The sequence below is a fragment of the Onychostoma macrolepis genome, chromosome 03 (genome assembly GCF_012432095.1).
Source record: "Onychostoma macrolepis isolate SWU-2019 chromosome 03, ASM1243209v1, whole genome shotgun sequence".
NCBI classification, from domain to species: domain Eukaryota; kingdom Metazoa; phylum Chordata; class Actinopteri; order Cypriniformes; family Cyprinidae; genus Onychostoma; species Onychostoma macrolepis.
Genome location: NC_081157.1, coordinates 13,196,590 through 13,205,041, shown reverse-complemented (window position 1 = coordinate 13,205,041; position 8,452 = coordinate 13,196,590). Strand labels below are relative to the sequence as shown.

The window sequence follows — 8,452 nt, the reverse complement described above, 5'->3', positions numbered from 1 at the left end:
AAATAGATGGTGTTCATCCCTTCTGGGGTGGTGCCGCTCTTCTCTCTAGAAATATGGCACATAGTCTTAGAGTTTGTACTTGACTAACTGGGGGCCAGGTCAGGAAGCAGACAGACTGGCTAAACCGACCGTCTGCTAGCCGCCTCACGTCACAGAAGTCAGTTAATTCTCACCACATAGAGACTCTTTCACCTAGATATCACACTATAGAGACTGTGTCTGTTCCCCGAACTAGAAAATACAGAAAACATCCAAACCAAAGTAATAGTAACAATTTAATTGATGTTCAACCAATAAAAAAACGATATAATACAGATAAACAATTATAAAGCTTGGCTTATTGAATATTAGATCCCTTTCTTCAAAAGCACTTTTTGTAAATTATATGTTCACTGACCATAAACTAGATGTGCTTTGTTTGACAGAAACCTGGCTAAAACCAGATGATTACATTACTTTAAACGAGTCTACACCCCAAGATTACGGTTACAAACATGAACCGTATCCAAAAGGTAAAGGGGGAGGTGTTGCTACAGTTTATAGCAATATTTTCAGTATCTCTCAGAGGTCGGGTTTCAAGTATAATTTGTTTGAAGTAATGGTGCTTCATATAACGTTATCCAAAGAAACAAGTATTAATGATAAATACCCTGTGATGTTTGTACTGGCTACTGTATACAGGCCACCATACAGACTTTATTAAAGAATTCGCTGATTTTCTATCGGAGTTAGTGCTGACTGCAGATAAAGTCCTAATCGTTGGTGATTTTAATATCCATGTTGATAATGAAAAAGATTTCTTGGGATCAGCATTTATAGACATTGTAAACTCTATTGGTGTTAAACAACACGTGTCAGGACCTACTCATTGTCGAAATCATACTCTAGATTTAATACTGTCACATGGAATTGAAATTTGGCAGCAGAGCGATGATATCTCAGATCATTATCTAGTCTCCTGTATATTCCATATAGCTAAAGCTGTAAAGCCAACTCCTTGTTACAAATATGGTAGAACCATTACCTCTACCACAAAAGACTTTAGATACGGTTGCTCCTTTACGCTTAAGGAAGATTAAGGGTAAGAGTCCAACACCGTGGTATAATGAGCACACTCGCACCCTAAAGAGAGCAGCCCGGAAAATAGAGCGCAGCTGGAGGAAAACTAAACTAGAGGCATTTTGTTTAGCTTGGCGGGAAAGTACCCTATCCTACAGAAAAGCATTAAAAACGGCTAGATCTGATTACTTTTCGTCTCTTCTAGAAGAAAACAAACATAACCCTCGGTATTTATTCAATACAGTGACTAAATTAACGAAAAATAAAGCATCAACAGGTGTTGGCATTTCCCAAGAGCATAGCAGTGATGACTTTATGAACTACTTTACTTCCAAGATCGATACTATCAGAGATAAAATTGTATCCTTGCAGCCGTCAGCTACAGTATCGCATCAGATAGCGCACTATAGATCCCCTGAAGAACAATTCCATTCATTTTCTACTGTAGGAGAGAAAGAATTGTATAAACTTGTTAAATCATCTAAACCAACAACATGTATGTTAGACCCTATTCCATCTAAACTACTAAAAGAGCTGCTTCCAGAAGTCATAGATACTCTTTTGGCTATTATTAATTCATCATTGTCATTAGGATATGTCCCCATAACCTTCAAATTGGCTGTTATTAAGCCTATCATTAAAAAACCACAACTTGACCCCAAAGATCTAGTTAATTACAGACCGATCTCGAAACTCCCTTTTCTGTCAAAGATATTAGAAAAGGTAGTATACTCACAATTATATTCCTTCTTAGAGAAAAATGATCTCTGTGAGGAATCCCAGTCAGGATTTAGATCGTATCATAGTACTGAGACTGCTCTCATTAGAGTTACAAATGACCTGCTTCTATCATCTGATCGTGGTTGTATCTCTTTATTAGTTCTACTGGATCTTAGCGCTGTGTTCGACACTATCGACCACAACATTCTTTTGAATAGACTAGAAAACTTTGTTGGCATTAGTGGAAGTGCCTTAGCATGGTTCAAATCGTACTTATCTGACCGCCATCAGTTCGTAGCAGTGAATGAAGAGGTATCATATCGATCACAAGTGCAGTATGGAGTAGCTCAAGGCTCAGTACTAGGGCCGTTACTTTTCACGCTTTACATGTTACTCTTGGGAGATATTATCAGGAGACATGGTGTTAGCTTTCACTGTTATGCTGATGATACTCTATATTTCTTTGCAGCCCGGTGAAACACACCAAATTGAGAAACTAACGGAATGCATAGTCGATATAAAAAACTGGATGTAATTTCTTACTGCTAAATTCTGAAAAAACAGAGGTGTTAATTATCGGACCTAAAAACCCCACATGTAATAACTTATAACATTATCTAACTCTTGATGGCTGCTCTGTCAATTCTTCTTCGTCAGTCAGGAACCTAGGTGTGCTGTTTGATAGCAATCTTTCATTTGAAAGCCATGTTTCTAGCATCTGTAAAACTGTGTTTTTTCATCTCAAAAACATATCTAAATTGCGACCTATGCTCTCAACGTCAAATGCAGAAATGTTAATTCATGCGTTTATTACCTCAAGGTTAGACTATTGTAATGCTTTATTGGGTGGTTGTTCTGCACGCTTGATCAACAAACTACAGTTGGTTCAAAATGCAGCAGCTAGAGTCCTTACTAGAACCAGGAAATATGACCATATTAGCCCGGTTCTGTTAACACTGCACTGGCTCCCTATCAAATATCGGGTAGAGTTTAAAATCTTGTTAATTACTTATAAAGCCCTGAATGGCTTAGCTCCTCAGTACTTGAGAGAGCTCTTATCACACTATAGTCCTCCATGTCCACTGCGTTCTCAAAACTCGATACTGATAATACCTAGAATATCAAAATCGACTGCGGGCGGCAGATCCTTTTCCTATTTAGCACACAAACTCTGGAACAATCTACCTAACACTGTTCGGGAGGCAGGCACGCTCTGTCAGTTTAAATCTAGATTAAAGACCCATCTCTTTAGCCTGGCTTACACATAACACACTTAATACGCTTCTATTATTCAAATCCGTTAAAGGATTGTTAGGCTGCATTAATTAGATCAACCGGAACCGGGAACACTCCCCATAACACACGATGTACTCGTTACATCGTAAGTTGAATGGCATCTACGCTAATATTTGTCTGTTTCTTTCCTATTCGGTTTCTCAGTCCGTATCCGATCAGATGGTGGATCAGCACCAAGAGATGATGTCTACAGTCTTGAACGTCAGCGGAGACCAGGACACTCAGATGAGCTCCAGAGACATATCCCCAGCGAAGACCTCGATTAAAATACAATAAAACTAAAAATATAACAAAATAACTAAAAATATAATAAAACACCTAACTACATAATACTATTATTGTTAGAAATTGCAACAAAATAAAAAATAGAAATATAAACTTTTGAACTGCGGGTTTCGTCTGGTCAGAGGAGAACTGGCCCCCCGACTGATCCTGGTTTCTCCCAAGGTTTTTTTCTCCATTCTGTCACAGAGGGAGTAGTTTTGGTTCCTTGCCGCTGTTGCCTCTGGCTTGCTCAGTTGGGGACATGTAATTTCTAGCGATTATCGCCGAATTGATTGCACAGATACTATTTAAACTAAACTGAGCTAGACAATGACTCTGAATTCAATAATGAAATGCCTTTAACTAAAAATTGAGTGTTTAATCTTATCATTATACATTACTGACACTCTATCCTCCAATTTGATACTGTTAAGTGCTTTGACACAATCTGTATTGTTAAAAGCGCTATATAAATAAAGGTGACTTGACTTGACTCAAGTATTTTAGTTTACGCTGCACATAGATTCAGTATTAACATCACATTCATGACCAAGTCTTGATGACTACAGATGTGTGGATGAATTGAGCTGAAACCTCTACAAGTATTGAAATGAAGCCATACAGTTAAACTTTATCATCAATATGATTTGTTGATAAAGTTTTACCCAAGATGGCGGTGCGAGTACATCGCGAGGCTCTGGGTCTCTCCAGATTTTGCAATTTTGCAGTATTTTTCTTACTCATCTCGGGCCTGTTCGTGCAGAACAGTTGTGCCTTTACATCGTACACCCGTTGTGAGCTTTTGGATATCGGTTTGCGAATTTCCGACATTTTTATGGACAATCGTCGACTCCTTCCTGAGATCGCTAGGACACCCGAGGCTATGCACCCTACCCGGCCGGGCGGAAGTGCTCGCAGGCGGCGTCGAGATCGTAAACAAAGGCGGGGGAAGCGCGGAGGACTAAGAGCTAAGCTAAGGCTAACACCACACCGGCTCTCTTTACCCAGCATTTTCCTTGCCAATGTACGGTCGCTAGTGAACAAAATGGAGGATATTCGACTCAGCATCACACACAGCAAGAAACTTTTGAACTGTAACATCCTAATCTTCACGGAAACCTGGTTAAACAGCGGAATACGGGACACCGCTATTGAGCTAGCGGACGCCACACACTCGGGCGGATAGAACATTAGATGGCTCGGTAAGACCAGAGGTGGTGGACTGTGCATTTACATTAACAAAGCTTGGTGCACAAACTCTGCTATTGTTGGGAGTCATTGTTCAGCTAACCTTGAGTTTCTCATGGTTAAATGTAGACCGTTTTATCTACCGCGGAGTTCACTTCCACCATTATAACTGCAGCCTATATTCCCCGGATGCTGATGCCAAGCTTGCTATGAAAGAACTTCACGCAGCCATCAGTAAACAACAGACTGATCACCCGGAAGCGGCTTTTATTGTTGCAGGTGACTTTAATCACTCAAACTTAAAGTCAGTGCTACCAAAGTTTCACCAGCATGTTTCCTGTCACACCAGAGGAAACAAAACCTTAGACCATGTTTACACAAACATGGCTGGAGCTACGTTGCGACACCCCTCCCCACCTGGGACAGTCAGATCACCTTTCTTTGTTCCTCACCCCAAATATGCACCCCTCATCAACCGTGTGAAGCCATCAGTGAAGACCATCAAGGTGTGGCCTGCGGGGGCAGATTCCACACTCCAGGAAAGGTTTCTACGCACAGACTGGAGTATGTTTGCTTCTCAAGCCACCAGTGGCGCTCACACAGACATTGACTCTTACACCTCCTCTGTATTGGATCATATCAATATCACCATTGACAGTGTTACAACCCAGAAACAGATCACCACATATCCAAATCAGAAGCCTTGGATGAACAAGGAAGTGCGACTCCTGTTGAAGTTACGCAACACTGCCTTCAGTTCAGGAGATGCACAAGCCTACAGCACATCCAGAGCAAACCTGAAGAGGGGCATCAAAAAGGCCAAGCACTGCTACAAGCTAAAGATAGAGGGACACTTTTCCAACTCTGACCCTCGACGCATGTGGCAGGGCATTCAGGCCATCAGTGACTACAAACCCACCCACTCCACCCCCTCAGCCACTGATGTCAACTTCCTGAACGAGCTAAATTACTTTTATGCTCGCTTTGAAAGAGACAACAGAGAAACTGCCACCAAGCTCAATCCCTCAGCTGACCACCCACCAATCATACTCTCCTCCACAGATGTCTGCAAGGCACTGAGCGGATCAGCGCACAAGGCTGCTGGACCAGACAACATCCCTGGTCGTGTTCTCAGGGCATGTGCGGAGCAGCTCGCTGGGGTTTTTACAGACATTTTCAATCTGTCTCTTGCCTAAGCAGCCGTACCAACATGCTTTAAATGCAATTCCATTGTGCCAGTGCCAAAACACTCTAGCCCGAGATGCCCTAATGACTACCGCCCTGTAGCACTCACACCCATCGTTATGAAGTGCTTTGAGCGGCTGGACCTGGAACACCTAAAAGACTCTCTACCATCCACATTGGACTCACACCAGTTTGCCTACCGTAGCAATAGGAGCACAGAGGATGCAGTTTCCATGGCACCTGGACAATAAGAACACTTATGCACGTATGCTGTTTGTTGACTTCAGCTCAGCATTCAACACTGTCATCCCAACCAAGTTAATAGCCAAACTTGGAGACCTGGGCATCAATACCTCAATGTGTAACTGGATTTTGGACTTCCTGACCAACAGACCCCAGAATGTTCGATCAGGATTCACCTGCTCCACATCCATCACACTTAACACTGGTGTACCACAGGGCTGTGTGCTAAGCCCGTTTCTCTACTCCCTCTTCACCTCCGACTGCAAGCCTGTGTATGGATCTAATTCCATCGTCAAGTTTGCAGGCGAATCCTGATGATTGGCCTCATCAGTAACAACGATGAGACTGCCTATAGGGAGGAGATCCAGCACCTGGCCACATGGTGCACTGAAAATAACCTGCTCCTCAACACCACCAAAACAAAGGAGCTCATCGTGGACTTCAGGAAGGAGTCAAGAGGCACAAACGACACCATCCACATCAATGGAATGGCTGTTGAGCGTGTCTCCAGTTTCAAGTTCCTGGGGATCCACATCTCGGCGGACATGTTGTGGAAAACCAACACCTCCAGCCTGGTCAAGAAGGCTCACCAGCGCCTCTTCTTTCTGAGGACACTGAGGAAGAATCAGCTCTCCTCGGCTATCCTGGTGATCGCTGCGCAATAGAAAGCATCCTGACCAACTGTGTCACAGTATGGTATGGGAGCTGCTCTGTTGCGGAGCGCAAGGCACTGCAGCGGGTGGTGAAAACTGCCCAGCGCATCACAGGGACTCCACTACCTGCCATCGAACACATCCAGAGGAAACGCTGTCTGCATCGAGCTCGCAGCATCCTTAAGGACTCCTCTCACCCAGCCCACAGACTGTTTTCTCTCCTGCCCTCCGGCAGGCGTTTCAGGTGACTCCGGACCAGGACCAGCAGATTAAAGAACAGTTTCTTCCCCAGAGCTGTCTCTTTACTGAACTCTAACCCCCGTTGATCCACTTCCTCATATATTGTTAACTCTTCTCTCCTACCTCACATCGGCCTTATTTGCACTACTGAATGTAAATTTTTATTACAGTAACAACTGTTTACTTTTGTATCTTGCACTACCATACCTAAATTGGATTATGCTCATTTGCACTGCCGACTGTTATTTACATTATCAATGTTTACATTAGCATTTTGCACCGTACGTCTAACTGTAATATGCAATCACTTCCACTGCACTTTTACACTTTGTTTATAGTAATAGCCATCTGTATATATATTATATTGATAGTACATATCACCTGTAAATTCTGTTTATAGTAATAGCCATCTTTCTATATATATTTATACATATATTCAGTACATATCCTTGTCCTGCACTTATTCAACCATTGTATATCCTGCACTTGCTGCTATTGCACTTCTGGTTAGACCTAAACTGCATTTCGTTGCCCTGTACCTGTACTTGTGTAATGACAATAAAGTTGAATCTAATCTAATCTAATTTTGTTATTCAGAGTCCCAAATGAAAACAATTTCTAATTGTAAATCTGCAACTCCTGTACTGTCCTTGCGAAAAGATCAGGGTAGAAATGTTTGAAAATAAATCAAAAAGATTGAGAGGCTACTTACATAACCAAACTTGCTCCTGGGGTCAACCTTTAAACATTCTTCTTTTAAACTTCGGGAAGGGCTTGTTAAACATAAACCCATAACATCATAAACATCAATTTACAAAGTACTGTATTAACAACCTACCCAAAAGATTTTCACCATGTCACGTCTTCGGCCATCTGACAGACTTTTTGTGCGTGCGTATTTGTTTATGACCTTTTCACTTCCAGGGCCGCTCTTTAGGTTATCTTCGAACATCTGGAAGGAGGAATGATGAAATATTGAGCAGAGATGAGAAATTAGCAATTGACAAGTGTATGAAGCTCCAAATATCTTTAATATTTAAGTCATTCTATATAAATGTAATTCAGAGGCAAGACTGGTGATTCTTAGTTGGGCAAGACGATGTTCCTCAACTTGATTTTTTCAGGAGGACTTCTAATCAACATTGCTGGGTCATCAGACTCTGATGTGTCCTCAGTATCTCCTAATGAGCTTGAGCTTAAGGAATCTTCAATATAAACCATATCAATAGTCTGATTATCTGTTCATACTACTTTGATAGCATGCTATACAACTGTTGAGAATTAATCCAATAGACACGTTAGCCCATGCAAATCAGTGAATTGGTGAATATTGCTAAGAATAAACAGAAAACTTGATAAGCATGTCAAACAATTTACCGTTGAGACTTGCTGTGCCTGGGATGAAAATTTCTAGGACACCAAGGTCTGGTCATGTCAGCAGGTAGTCGAATGCTTCCTCATCAACTTCTGTCTTTAACTCATCAAAAACTTTAATATCCATTGTAGGACGATTCTTTTGGCAACTGAAGGAAGAGAGTTATTTTTATTCAATATAAGACACAATCATAAACTTATTATATTACTATTAAAAAAAAAATCAGAAT

The 8,452-nt window shown here is 41.5% G+C and overlaps 1 pseudogene; it reads left to right on the top strand.

The window, feature by feature from the left end:
- The first annotated feature begins 328 nt into the window (after positions 1–328).
- Positions 329–1,109, top strand: LOC131537253 (uncharacterized; annotated as a pseudogene).
- Positions 1,110–8,452: the final 7,343 nt, after the last annotated feature.